Consider the following 14,974-nt stretch of genomic DNA (forward strand, 5'->3'; position numbering starts at 1 on the left):
ATATATATATGTATATATATATATATATGTATATATATATATATATATATATATATATATATATATATATATATATATATATATATATATATGTATATATATATATATATATATATATATATATATATATATATATATATATGAATATATATATATATATATATATATATATATATATATATATATATATATATATATATATATATATGTATATATATATATATATTTATATATATATATATGTATATATATATATTTATATATATATATATATATATATATATATATATATATATATATATATATGTATATATATATATATTTATATATATATATATATATATATATATATATATATATATATATATATATATATATATATATATATATATATATATATATATATATATATATATATATTAGTTACTTAGCATCATCAGTGCTGTGGCCCTTCGCCTTGCTGCCCCAATCCACACCAGATATAGGTGTATTTGTGGCGAGGTGGTGGCTGACAGGTACGGCCACCATGGCCTACTCTGCCAAAGCACAGGGGGATGGCACTCGAGGCACAGTGAAGTTAACGACATCATCAAGAGGAGCCTCACCACAGCTGGATGCCCAGCTAAAAGAGACCCCGTTACCTAACGCCCCGTAACTCTGATGCTCTTATTGGTCGCCCGGATGGTATCACAGTGAACCCCTGGAAGAATGGCAAGCAGTTGGTATGGGACTACACGTGCGTATCAACCCTGGCTAACACCTACATTAACCTCAGTGTTGCACAACCAGGTGGCGCTGCCACCCACAGGGAAGCAGCCAAATCCCGTAAGTATAGAGAACTGGATCACCACTACAATTTTGTCCCCATTGCTTCTGAGACACTCGGCGCCTGGGGTAAAAGTGCTACCAGTTTTTTGAAGGAACTGGGTTCTAGGCTCATTGAAACAACAAGGGACCCTAGAGCTGCCAGCTTTCTTTTCCAACGCCTCAGCGTGGCGATACAGAGGGGAAATGCGCACAGCATCCAGGGTTCCTGCCCGCCATCTGAGGAGCTGGAGGAACTCGACAACCTATGATAACCATCTTTGTAACCTATATGTAACTCCTTTTTTGTAACAAGGTTCAAATAAAGCAAATATATATGTGTACATACAAAAGAATAGGGGTGGTAGGAGAAGATAAAACTAGTGTTCACTGAGAGACCACAAGGTCTCCTCTGAATACTTTTTATTTTCTTCTCCGAGGTTATGGGTCCCCACATTGGCACCAGAGGTGGTACCCTCACACACTATATATATATATATATATATATATATATATATATATATATATATATATATATATATATATATATATATATATATATATATATATATATATATATATATATATATATATATATATATATATATATATATATATATATATAACTGAAAACTCACACCCCAGAAGTGACTCGAACCCATACTCCCAGAAGCAACGCAACTGGTATGTACAAGACGCCTTAATCCACTTGACCATCACGACCGGACATAATGAGGTGATAGCCGAGGCTATTTGAACCACCCCACCGCCGGCACTCGGATAGTAATCTTGGACATAGCATTTTACCAAATCACCTCATTCTTTGGGGCACACGTGAGGAACACAAATGTTTTGTGTTAATTTAATGTGTATAGGAAACCTACCAACGTGGGGTCGTATGTTCATTTTTATTCGAATCATCATAGTAAAGTTAAACAGGCAGTATTTTCAGGAATGTTTCTACGAGCTTTGAGGGTTTGCAGCCCTGAGTTTTTTGATGAAGAGATTGCTAAAATATATGAAATTGGGAAGAGTTTACAATATCCTAAGAGGTTTTTGGATTTCTCGTTTGTACAAGCCAAGCGTACGTTTTATAATCACGTCCCTAAGGCGAAACCAAAAATTATTAACTCATTGGTGGTACCTTATGCGAGTGGACTTGAAAAATTGTCTCTGATTTTTAAGAAACTTAATATAAATTTGGTGTTCACTAATAGTACGATCAAATCCAATTTAATAAAAAACTCCCCTGATACAGCAGGTTGTGTGTATTCGATTCCCTGCAATGATTGTGATTCTGTGTACCTTGGACAAACAGGAAAGTCCTTACAATTGCGGTTGTCACAACATGCTTATAGTATTAGAACTGCCCAAACGTCTAATGCATTGTATCTACATACGAGTTTATGCGATCACAATATTAACTGGAATGGGGCAAAAAGCATTACCAATTGTGGGGATTTCGTGGAACGGAATTTGATTGAGTCTGCTCTAATCAGTGTCCAAATCTTCTTAATGTTAGTACTGGAATGTACAAACTTGATCCATTTTTAAGTTATAATATTGCACAACAGTTTAAGAAACAACTCTGATAGAGAGGCTTACAATGTCTCATTATAATTGTATATTCATATATTGTGTGTTCATGAGGCTTTTCTTTAATCTTTCATCCTTATTCTCTGACCACTTAATCCTCTTTGACCATTCTAAGCTAAGCTATACCTGTTTTTGGTTAATTACACCTGACCAACCCTTGGGATGGGGTGGTCAGGTGTCGGCCTATATATCTTCCCCCCTTCTCCCTTCTCCTTAGTCAGTCTGGTGTTGACAAAGGCTTTAACAAAGCCGAAACGTTCACCTCATTTCATATTTCTCTGTGGATTTTCCGCATAAAATGTAAAATGATCAGTGTTTTGTGATCGTCAATTGCATATATATATATATATATATATATATATATATATCTTTGGACAACACCCACCAGTGGGCCTCGAACCCAGAAAGCACAACTACCTTCCAGTAGCTGCCATAACTAGTACGCCTTAACCCACTACACCATCATACCCTACAAAAGAAGTAGAGACTTCGAGATATATATACACCCCAAATATCTCCACTTCCCGAGGGCACTAGACAAGTGAGAGGTTACTATGCGTTTTTCATCAAGCCACTGTTAATGTGAGAGAACTCGTGTCCATGCTATAAGCTTATACTTGCATAAACCAATTGTTAATCTTCACTTGTGGTTTATGCAAATATAGGCTTATAGCATGGACACGAGTTCTCTCGCATTAAATATGGTGTTAATATTAGAATAGCAAGAATGATGTATTTAGCGTATATAAGGTCTCTGATGGACTATCATGCACCAGCTTTGGTCCTGCAGAATGGCAAAAGTATTGATAGACTGGAAAAAATGCAAAATGAAGCACTCAGAATTATACTTGGCTGTCCTATAACTACCAAAGTTCTCAACATGCGGAAAGAATTAAATATACTTAGCATTCGAGATAGAATATTTGAAATTAATCTTATGATGGGACTAAAGCTGCTGCGTGATAACAAAAACAACATTGTGTCAGTTGCACTGTTAGAACACATACGAAATGGAACTAGCGAGTCTAAATGGATTCAAAGAACTGCCACTCATATTAAAATGATGGGACTGCACGATGTATATACAGATGAAAGAGTACAGCACTTCCTTCCACCCTGGCAGATAGTACCTTTTGACATCCTGACCCCTGCATACCCCACCAAGAAACTAATCACAAGCAACCCTCATGCTCAGCTTGCTGCTAAATTAAGCACCATAGAGCACATTCACAATATACAAGCTGAAAACAACATTGCACAGACCATATATACTGACGGATCACTCAATACAGCTACAGGGAGGGCAGGAAGTGCTGTTATTGCTCATCAGCCCGATGGCAGCACAATTCAAAGAAATATCCGAATTAGTAACTGGGCGTCCACAATGCAGGCCGAGTTGGTAGCGATACTGGTAGCACTCGAAATTATTGACAACACTGAAGTAGACAGCTTAATTATTTCTGACTCCCTATCCTCACTACGAGCAATAAACAGTTTGCAATCAAGTAATAACGTGCTTGTCTTGGAAGCTAGACCTAGATATGTAAGAATACTTAGCAAGAGGGTAAATATAAAAATGTTGTGGATTCCTTCTCACATTGGCATGCAGGAACATGACAAAGTTGACGCCCTTGCTAAGGCTGCAGTAAATAAAGACAGTATTGAATGGAATCTTGAGTTATCAAATAGGTCCCTTAAAAGTGTCATTAGACGAGAACTCCTAGATGGATTTAAAGAAAGTAGAACAGTGCAAACTGGAACTAGTAGGTCCATTGTTCATCACAATGAAATGTGTGAAGTAAAACATGTGTATGGGGCAAGTAACAAAGTCAGTAGACTAACAGATGTTGTCACAGCTCGTATAAGACTTGGCTACAAGTATCTCTGGCAGTTCGGCTTGTATAGGGATCTAGATGAAGTAAAGTGTAAAGTGTGTGGACATAGGCAGGGACACACACTCGAACACTATATCTTGGATTGTTGTAAAATTGAGCCTTTTAGAGATAAGTCTAAGCTCACTCTGAATGATATGGCAACCTATCTTATTACCATGGATAAATTACCTGAAATCCTTGCACTGTACCCACATTTTGCTTCCAGTAGATGAACGACATATGAGATTCAGAAACAAGTAGTGTATTGTGAGGACTAATAATAAACAGAAGCTCCCCTATGACTCTGTAATATCCCCATTGGCCAAACTATTATGTATTAACGATAAGACCTACCATTAATGTATGATGACTTACTGTAAATATGTAGCTCTTGTAATAGCACTTTCTCTGTAACTAGCTGACATTGTATCTATAAGGTGTGAAGGATTGAAGAAATTGTTTATGTAATAATCTAAGATGAGGTCTGATAAAGACCTTTTGTGCCCTCTGTAATGCTTTTGCGCTACCGCTCACAGGATGAGTATGGGGTGCACAATAAACTAGCCGCCTTCGGCGGCAACAATCAATCAATCAATCAAATCACATTAACAGTGGCTTGATGAAAAACGCATAGTAACCTCTCACTTGTCTAGTGCCCTCGGGAAGTGGAGATATTTGGGGTGTATATATATCTCGAAGTCTCTACTTCTTTTGTAGGGTCTGATGGTGTAATGGGTTAAGGCCATTTTATTGGTTTTATAGTAAATTGTCAGTTGTATCTTCTGATTTTTGTCTGTAGGGATAACGTTTCTACTGACAATATCTTTCAGGACCCTTTCCTCCGTTTTATGGGCTGTGGAAAAGAAGTTCCTGTAAAATAGTCTAATAGGGAGTATAGGTGTTGTGTTAGTTGTCTCTTCAGAGGTTGCATGGCGTTTCACTATCCTTCTTATGATGTCTTCCACGAAACCATTGGAGAAGCCATTGTTGACTAGGACCTGCCTTACCCTACAGAGTTCTTCGTCGACTTGCTTCCATTCTGAGCTGTGGCTGAGAGCACGGTCGACATAAGCGTTAACAACACTATAATATTAATAATAATAATCTTTATTTAGGTAAGGTACATACATAAAGAGATTTACAAAGTTTGTTGGCTTTATAGATAGAGCTAGTACATACAATGCCTAAAGCCACTATTACGCAAAGCGTTTCGGGCAGGAAAAACATTAATGACTACAGCTTAAAACTAATGGGTAAAAAGAAAAGATGTGATGAGTACTGTGCTGTTTGTGTGTTACTGAGGAAGTCTTGGTTGTAGGGTTGATGTAAAGTCATGACTTGGTTACTGACTTTAATACTTAATATGATTACATGACTAGTAGCTACCAAGCTTGGCGGGCGTCCTGTACGCTCTCTTGTTTACCTCCTCCTTCTGGCGTCTCAGCCGCCGCACATAGAAAACGGATGGTACCATTTTCTGTGAACATGACATCCCTCCTTTTCTTTAAAAAGAATGAATACAGGATGTCTACCATGCTTGTAGCACAAAGCAAAGTTATTGACACAAAGTAAGTTATTACCATATCAAGAGATACTGCATACATTTAACATTAATTAAGCACACAAAGAAATTAAACAACTTAATCTTTTCCACAAAGGATTTCAATGTTAAAAATACATATGCAATGTTAAACAAACATGAAAGAAACTGTACTACAAAGTTACAAAATATTGAATGAGATATCTGCATTATTCAAACAATATTAAATTTAGTTTAGCACAATAAGTAAATACTTTTCATTACATAGGAACACAATTAATCATCAAATCGTGTAGGGCGTTTAACATGACGTTTAGGACGAGAGTCCTTAAATGCAATAACATCCCTTGATGAATTGTTTGTCGGGTTATAACTATTTTTTTCTTTTTCTTTTCCACGACTTTGCACTTCATCATTTTCTACACTAGTTGGAATCACTTTGAAATAAGCCATATTACGTGTTATACTATGATCTCTATTACTAGCTGTTACCATAGTTCCTTTTACACTAATCACTTTATATGGTTTTGTATCATACGGCATATCTAACTTTCCCTCTTTTTTCTTTTTAACGAGAACAGTGTCACCAACCTTTATGAACTGTTCCTTTGCACGTTGATCATGAGCAATTTTCATTTTGCCCTTGGCTAGTGCATCCTTCTGAGCGAGACGTTTATCCGTTACCTCGGCTGGCATGACGGGTAGTGCGATTCTCATAGGACGTCCAAATAAAAGTTCGCCAGGCGACTTGCCCAGTGTTCCATGTGGTGTTGCACGGTAGTTCCTGAGAAAAGCATACATAGGTTGTTTCCAGGATCGTCCTTCGGCATGAGCACAGCGTACCGCTTTCATGAGAGGTTGCATGAATCTCTCAACTTCTCCATTTGCTTGGGGATGTAGTGGCGTCACACGGCGGTGTTTGAATCCAATATGCTCAGAAAAGTTGACGAAGTCTTGTCCATTGAATGGCAGTCCATTGTCTGTCTTGACAACTTCAGGAATGCCAAAGTTTGAAAAGATCTTGTCGAGTTTCGGGATGACGGCCTTTGCAGATGTGGAATTGATGATTTCTACTTCTGGATAACGTGAGTGATCATCAATGACTACCATCAAGTACTCTCCAGTTGGTAGTGGTCCGCAGAAGTCCATTGATACTTCCGTCCATGGTGCAGCAGGTAGTGGTGAAGGTTGTAGAGGTGTTGGTCTTGAAGTATTCACTGCAGCTTGGCAAGGGACACAGGCATCATGCATATCCTTTGCTTGACGATCAATGCCAGGAAACCACACCTTTTCTCGTAGCAGCTGTTTGGTCCTAACAAGACCTTGGTGTCCTTGATGTGCAAGCTTCAGAGCACGTTGCTGGAGAACAGCTGGAATAACGATACGAGTACCTCGCAGCACAGTGTCGCGTTGTTGCGTAACACTTAATTCTGTCTGGATGCGTTCAAGTGCTTTGAATGCATCTTGGTCAACTCCTGAGGGTGGGATGCGTGGAAACTTTTTCTTAGTCAATGCATCCACTGTTGCTTGCAGAGTTGGGTTCTCTAGGGTTGCAGTACGGATTTCATCAAGAGTAACCCAGCAAACACAAATCATCTACACAACGTTCGCCTATCTCTTCCCAAAGGTGTGGGAATGATTTGCATTGAGAATGGTGCAGGAGAGCCTTTGAGAAACTTTTACTCAAAAAATCCAAACACAAAGGTTTAATTATAAATTGTTTTTCTACAATTATTTTCTTCCAAATGTAAAACAAATAGTTTTTACATGTTTAAATATAAAATTTATGGTGTTTTTTTGTAAAATTCATTAATAAATTGTGAATGATATATATTGGCTGAGTGAAACCTTTAAAATCCATTTAGTTATAATTTGAACAGAAAAAAGTATTTTTCCAAATTTTCTAAAAATTGCTCTTTTTAACACAATTTGACTCCTTATACATTCCACTAAACACTATATCATGTTTAAATATATAATTTATGTATTATTCTCTAAAATAATTTATATAAATTATATAAGTTGCTGGAAAGTGGTGTTAAAGATTCTGAAAACATTTTGTTGTGTTAATATGTTCTTATTAACTATGTCTCAAGTTCACAGTTTATCAAACAAGAATATTAACATTCGTCAACTCTTAAAATCTTATATGTTATCTTGCTGGTGCAAAAAAGGGTGAATCTTTAGGAACAGCTATAGTATCTATATATCACAAATGGTGTTTTCCCTAACTCAAACAATGTAGGGTTTATTATTCTACACATATTTCTAATGACTCTTAGATGTTTACATTCTCTGAAGTATAATTGTGAAGGCTGTGTCCATCACTCTCAACACAGATTCTTAAACTCGTCTCTGCAGGTTCAACTATATAATTAGTTTCCATTTTGAATCTCCATGGACATTTGTATCCAAAATGAAACCAATGTGGTTTCCTTCAGCGCCTTCAGCCAGCACATTTGCTCATTCATTTCCACAGATTCCAACAAGGTAGGGGATTTACAGAAATTTGTATATTCATATTGTTATATATTAAAAATATGAATGCAGTTCAATATGATAAGACAAATACATGAGTTTATGATAAATTCGTTTTCTGTGATATACCATTGATATGCTCTTTTTTTCTTTAAACGGCAGACTAAACTAAAGTGCTCACATCAACAGATTTGATGTATAAATGGTCAACGCTCAACAGAGTTAGTATAAATGTATTAGTATAAATCTTACTTGTCTCATTGTTAATTCACATTCAATGTCAACTTGTGGTTGCATTGTACAAGGCCAACACAGATGATCGAAGGAAACTAACTCTGCTCTAGTTCCATGAAGTTGCTATTTGGTCTTTACTCAATGCATTGTACATGCATTGTACAAGGCCAACACAGATGATCGAAGGAAACTAACTCTGCTCTAGTTCCATGAAGTTGCTATTTGGTCTTTATTGAAATTTGACAAGGCAGAGTGGCCTGCAACAACTACACCATCTCCACATCTAGTTCATGCTCCAGACATAAATCATGACACTGGTCCTGTGTATCCTGCTGCTGACCCGTCAACACCTGGCCCGTCGGGTGTGAGGCGCCCTCTCTTCACGTCTACACCTAGTGCTGAAGCTGAATCTGATGAAGATAATTCATATTCCACATTAGTGTTTGAAAACAATAGTGAGAGCGACGATTCAGACAGTAGTTTATTGCCAACCCAGAGACAACAGCGACGTGTTGTTATAGCAGAGACTCGCCTGAACTATAAATTGAAACATGAGCTGGTAAAAATCCCCAAACGTCGCAGGTGTGAAGTGTGTTCAAAGTCGGGTATCAGGAAGGAAACTGGTATAGCGTGCAAGACATGCGATGTTCCACTTTGCGTCATACCTTGTAATTACACCACTTATCACAGGAAAAGGGTGTATTGGGTGGACAAGAAATAACCACCTACATCAGCTTCACTCCACCTAGGAACATCTGTTGAGCAACTTCAGGAATCAGTACCTGAAGGAGGTGGAGTGGAGATAAAATGCTCAACTTATTTTACTACAATCGTCTTTGCTTTGGTAAGTACACATAATTGTCTTAGATTGTTTCAGTATTGTAGTCTATTTTCTTAGGAATATTTTGATACCTAAATGAGAACTGTAGCACGAAAACTAAAGTAAGTATACATGAAACAAGAGAAACTTTTTTTGTGGGTGTTGCGGGTGTGAGTTGGAGTGTCAAGAGCGGGTTCCGGTTGTGTGTTTTCCGTCATCTCTACAGCTGTGAATTCCAAGGAATTGTATTTGATATGCATATGTCTGTGTAGGGAATTTTATTCCGAACACTATACAAAAAAAACGGTGTGAAACAAGTATAAACTTGAAAAACATGAGCAAAGTAAAAACTTTTGACGCTCACGGGTACAAACACGCGTAAGATTTTATTCGCCGCAAATTTATTTGACGCTGTGTTGGCCAACTCTACCCATGTTCTTATAGAACTTTCTATTGCGAACACATTGCTATAAAAATGAAATACGTAGCTCCAGAAATAATGTCAGGACAGTGAAATCAGTATAAACATTCAAAGCCCTGCATCACACCAGTGTCGTCCCTGCTGAAATCACGGCTAATGCTTCGCCCAGTTCCCACACTCGTGCGGGTCACCCGATACCATAATTAGACATTGATAGGCATATGTCTGGGTGGGGAATTTTATTGTGAGTTCAGTGATATCAAAATGAGCGCTGTAGGATGACTGTGAGGCTGGCAACAAACGAAAGAGTATGAACATTTACTTCCTGTTTGGGTGTCACGGCGAGTCATCTTCGTGTTTATTTACTTCGTGGTGGGATACCAAATGCTTCGGTGACATTTTATGCATATGATCTTGTAGAGAATTTTATTGCCAACGCATTGATACCACCATAAGGTACGAGTACACACTATAAGGCACCAGTACACACCTACAGGTATTTGTTTCTGGTGTGGTGCTCATGGGATCTGTTACAACCTTCTAGGAAGCTTTTAGGGTCAGGATTGACATTACAGTGCAGCGTTTTATATATATAAAATACACATGAGAGTATGTGCAGGGACTTAATATCTAACATATTCAGAGATTTGAGTAAGGGGTCCATATATACTGCCCGGTTGCCTGAAATGCTATATGCCTACTATATTGGCTTTAGGTATTGTATGCACTAGCTCTATCTATAAATCCAACATTATGTTTGTAAATCAACTATGTATGTACTTTCCTGAATAAAATTGACTTTACTCTACACTTATATGCTATGTGGATTTGTTATCCCCTATCGTTTGGGAGAAAAAAAATGACTAATACGTTCGGCGAATGACTTTGACTTCAACTTCACTTTGACTTCGTTCATGTCATCGTATTTTCCGTAATATATAAAGGTTATGACAATGCAATTATATTATTGTGTGCAAATAATTTGGAAATTTCATGTACCCTAAAAATAGTAAAATAAAGAATAAGAATAATTAAATAATTGTTGTAGTAAATTGTCACACGTTCATCATACGCAAACGAACACACAGTGTGGAGCGTCAGTAGACCAAGGTCCGCGCCATTTTAAAACACGGCTTCGAATGTAAGTAATGTTTTTCTCGTACTAACACTGTGTTATGCAATAGATTAGGTCTTGAATTCACAAATTTAGTTGTTACATCTGACAGAGTATGTTAGACGGTGTAATGCTGGTCCATGTTGACGTATTTGTGGGCTTGATTGGTTTACATGTGATGGCACACAATATCGGCACCCCACAACATGCTGTTGAAGTTGGAATGCATGGCATAGGCTCCTCACACAATGTTCTTTATGTGGTCCTCAGGTGATAGTTTTCTATTTAGAACCACTCCTAGATCTCTTTCTTTATCAGAATTCCTTAAAGATTTCTCACATGGTTTTCCTAATGATAGATTGTGGGCTGTAAGGGACAGGTTTGATGTATGGATTAGTTGATAGAAGTTCCAGTCCACCTGTAGACAGGGATCTCACATCAGCTTGTATATTATACAAGGATAAGATTTGATAAATTCAGTTATTTGACTGAACACTGGCTCTAACCTAGCCTAGCCTATAGTCTTGGCATAGGCTCCTCACACAATGTTCTTTATGTGGTCCTCAGGTGATAGTTTTCTATTTAGAACCACCCCTAGATCTCTTTCTTTATCAGAATTCCTTAAAGATTTCTCACATGGTTTTCCTAATGATAGATTGTGGGCTGTAAAGGACAGGTGGGATGTATGGATTAGTTGATAATAGTTCCAGTCCACCTGTAGACAGGGATCTCACATCAGCTTGTATATTATACAAGGATAAGATTTGATAAATTCAGTTATTTGACTGAACACTGGCTCTGTTTAAATCAGAGATTTAAACATACATAGTCTAACCTAGCTCCTTTCTTTTTTACCTAGCCTAACCTAGCTTTTTTTTCCCAAGCTGGTCTATGGCCCCTGGGTTTTACGAACTTTTTTTCCCAAGCCGGTCTATGGCGTGTATGTTAAATAAACCAAATTTTTCACTTTTGACAATTGAGCACCTGCTACATCCAGATTCTAGGGAGGAAAGGAATATAATATAATATCTAATATATCTATCTGTGTGAAATAGATTAAATCCATTTATTTGATATTCAGCTAATAGTTCTGTATTTTCTACATTCATCCATGTTTTGGTAAGTGCAATAATATGTATTGTTTCATTGCAGATTAGAGATTCAAGATAGTTCTAGATTTCCGAAGTACTGAAACGCGCGCCATACAGGCTTGGTGGATCTAGGTGCAAGGTAAAATTATTTACATTTACTTTTGTATTTATATGCACATATGCATTTATATGCATTATTCTATAGAATAATAGATCTCGTAATAATTTTGCAAAAATAGTGGCATTTACTATTTTAAAAAGCTCGGGTGCAGGGGGGGGTGGTTGTGTAAAAGCCTGGTTTGTGCCTCGGAGAGGCTATGGGATCCAGTAAGATCGTCCTTCCTTTCCTCCCTAGAATCTGGATGTAGCAGGTGCTCAATTGTCAAAAGTGAAAAATTGGTTTTGTCTTCCGAATGCACCATATCTGTAATTTTTCTAATAATCTTTTAAAAATAGTAAATGCCACTATTTTTGCAAAATTATTACGAGATCTATTATTCTAATAAGAGTTTGATAAAATACAGTAGACTGCCTACTGGTTTTACTTGTAATAAGGTTTGATACAGATGATTATCCGTTCCAGGGGATTAAATAGCCGTTCTATGGCCCCAGGGTTTTCTCAAATTTTCTTTCATAGCCGGTCTATGGCCCCTGGGTTTTACGAACTTTTTTTCCCAAGCCGGTCTATGGCCCCTGGGTTTTACAAACTTTTTTTCCCAAGCCGGTCTATGGCGTGTATGTTAAATAAACCAAATTTTTCACTTTTGACAATTGAGCACCTGCTACATCCAGATTCTAGGGAGGAAAGGAATATAATATAATATCTAATATATCTATCTGTGTGAAATAGATTAAATCCATTTATTTGATATTCAGCTAATAGTTCTGTATTTTCTACATTCATCCATGTTTTGGTAAGTGCAATAATATGTATTGTTTCATTGCAGATTAGAGATTCAAGATAGTTCTACATTTCCGAAGTACTGAAACGCGCGCCATACAGGCTTGGTGGATCTAGGTGCAAGGTAAAATTATTTACATTTACTTTTGTATTTATATGCATATATGCATTTATATGCATTATTCTATAGAATAATAGATCTCGTAATAATTTTGCAAAAATAGTGGCATTTACTATTTTAAAAAGCTCGGGTGCAGGGGGGGGGGGGGGTTGTGTAAAAGCCTGGTTTGTGCCTCGGAGAGGCTATGGGATCCAGTAAGATCGTCCTTCCTTTCCTCCCTAGAATCTGGATGTAGCAGGTGCTTAATTGTCAAAAGTGAAATTTGAGGATTTGAACCTGCGTCCGGGAGCATCCCAGACACTGCCTAAATCGACTGAGCTACAACAGGGTAAAAGGATCCAGGAAGTTCAGTAGAAGTTTGGTTTCAACCCTTTTACCCTGTCGTAGCTCAGTCGATTAAGGCAGTGTCTGGGATGCTCCCGGACGCAGGTTCGAATCCTCGTCACGGCCCTTGTGGATTTGTTCATTTGATGCATCACGTTATTGTGATCTGTGTGTGTAATTCTTCACTTGCTACAGCAACAGGAATGTGTGTGTATGTATTTGTGTTGTTGAATATGACCGAAAGTGTAAGATTAATGATTCTAACACAAATCGTCTGAATATTTGTTTTTCTTCACTGTCGAGAGTAGTTAAAAAAATTTACTCGAGTTTATTTTCACACTTTATTTATGGTCCTTAAGTCCCTCTCCTTACTGCTGCTGCTGTTTCTCGCATCTTTGCATCGCTTGTATGTTTGGGGGTTTGGCCTCTTGCTATATATTGATTCCATTTGTGTGTGTTTGGGTCTCAGGCCCTCTCGCAATTTCTGTTGAACAAACCCCTTTTCCTAGTTCTGCATTTACAAATGCAGAACTAGGATATATATATATATATATATATATATATATATATATATATATATATATATATATATATATATATATATATATATATATATATATATTTATATATATATATATATATATTTATATATTTATATATATATATTATATATATAATTATATAGGTCATATGTTTTTGTATTTTTGCTGATTTGTTAGTAAATAATAAAAGAAATATAAATTATTTGATTTTTTTACCCTTAAATTGGTTTTAATATTTAAATTGAAAACAATAATATAATATAAAAAAATATAAGAAAAATAATAATAAATTATAAAATAAAATATAATAAAAATATAATATAATATAAAATAATATAATTTAATTTCAAGAAATTTAACTTTAAACACAAAGATGTGAAAAGGGTTCAGATAAGGCTCAAACCTTTCACAAGAGATTCATATTGGTGTATGAATGGATTATGAATGACTCATGTTAGGAGTGTAAGTTGCCACAACATCTCAAATTAGTGTTAGATACATATGTCTTGGTTATAAGTTTTGGAAACCTATTTAAGTCCACACACAATATCGTATCTGATACGATAAAACAAACGTTTCCAATACTTTCAAATACTTTCCAGATATGTTGTGGCAACCTAAAATTGTTTGCTGGGAAGAGCCTTAGGGACTGCATCACAGGTTACAGAGTGTACATATTCCTCGGCAACTTGCTGATGCTTGGTGATGGTGAAACTGTTGGCAGGATGTCGACTGATGTAATCAGCGGGATTGCCTGCACCCGGCTTGTATTTCACCGTAAAGTTGTATGGTTGCAGACGAAGAGCCCATCTCTCAATGCGAGCTGGTGGTTTGGACTTTGGATTATTGAAGATGGTCTCCAACGGTTTGTTGTCAGTGACTATCGTGGTGAAGGGTGCACCAAGCAGATACACATTGAAGTGTTCACAGCCCCATACAAGAGCAAGAGCTTCCTTCTCTGTCTGACTGTATCGTTGCTCAACATCTGTGAGAGAACGGCTGGCGTAGGCAATTACTACTCTGGAATCTGGTTGACCAGGTTTGTGTTGGGCTAAAACAGCACCTAATCCAACAGGACTAGCATCCACCGTTAATTCAGTGTCCATTGATGGAT

This window comes from Procambarus clarkii, chromosome 52, assembly GCF_040958095.1.
Source record: "Procambarus clarkii isolate CNS0578487 chromosome 52, FALCON_Pclarkii_2.0, whole genome shotgun sequence".
NCBI lineage: Eukaryota > Metazoa > Arthropoda > Malacostraca > Decapoda > Cambaridae > Procambarus > Procambarus clarkii.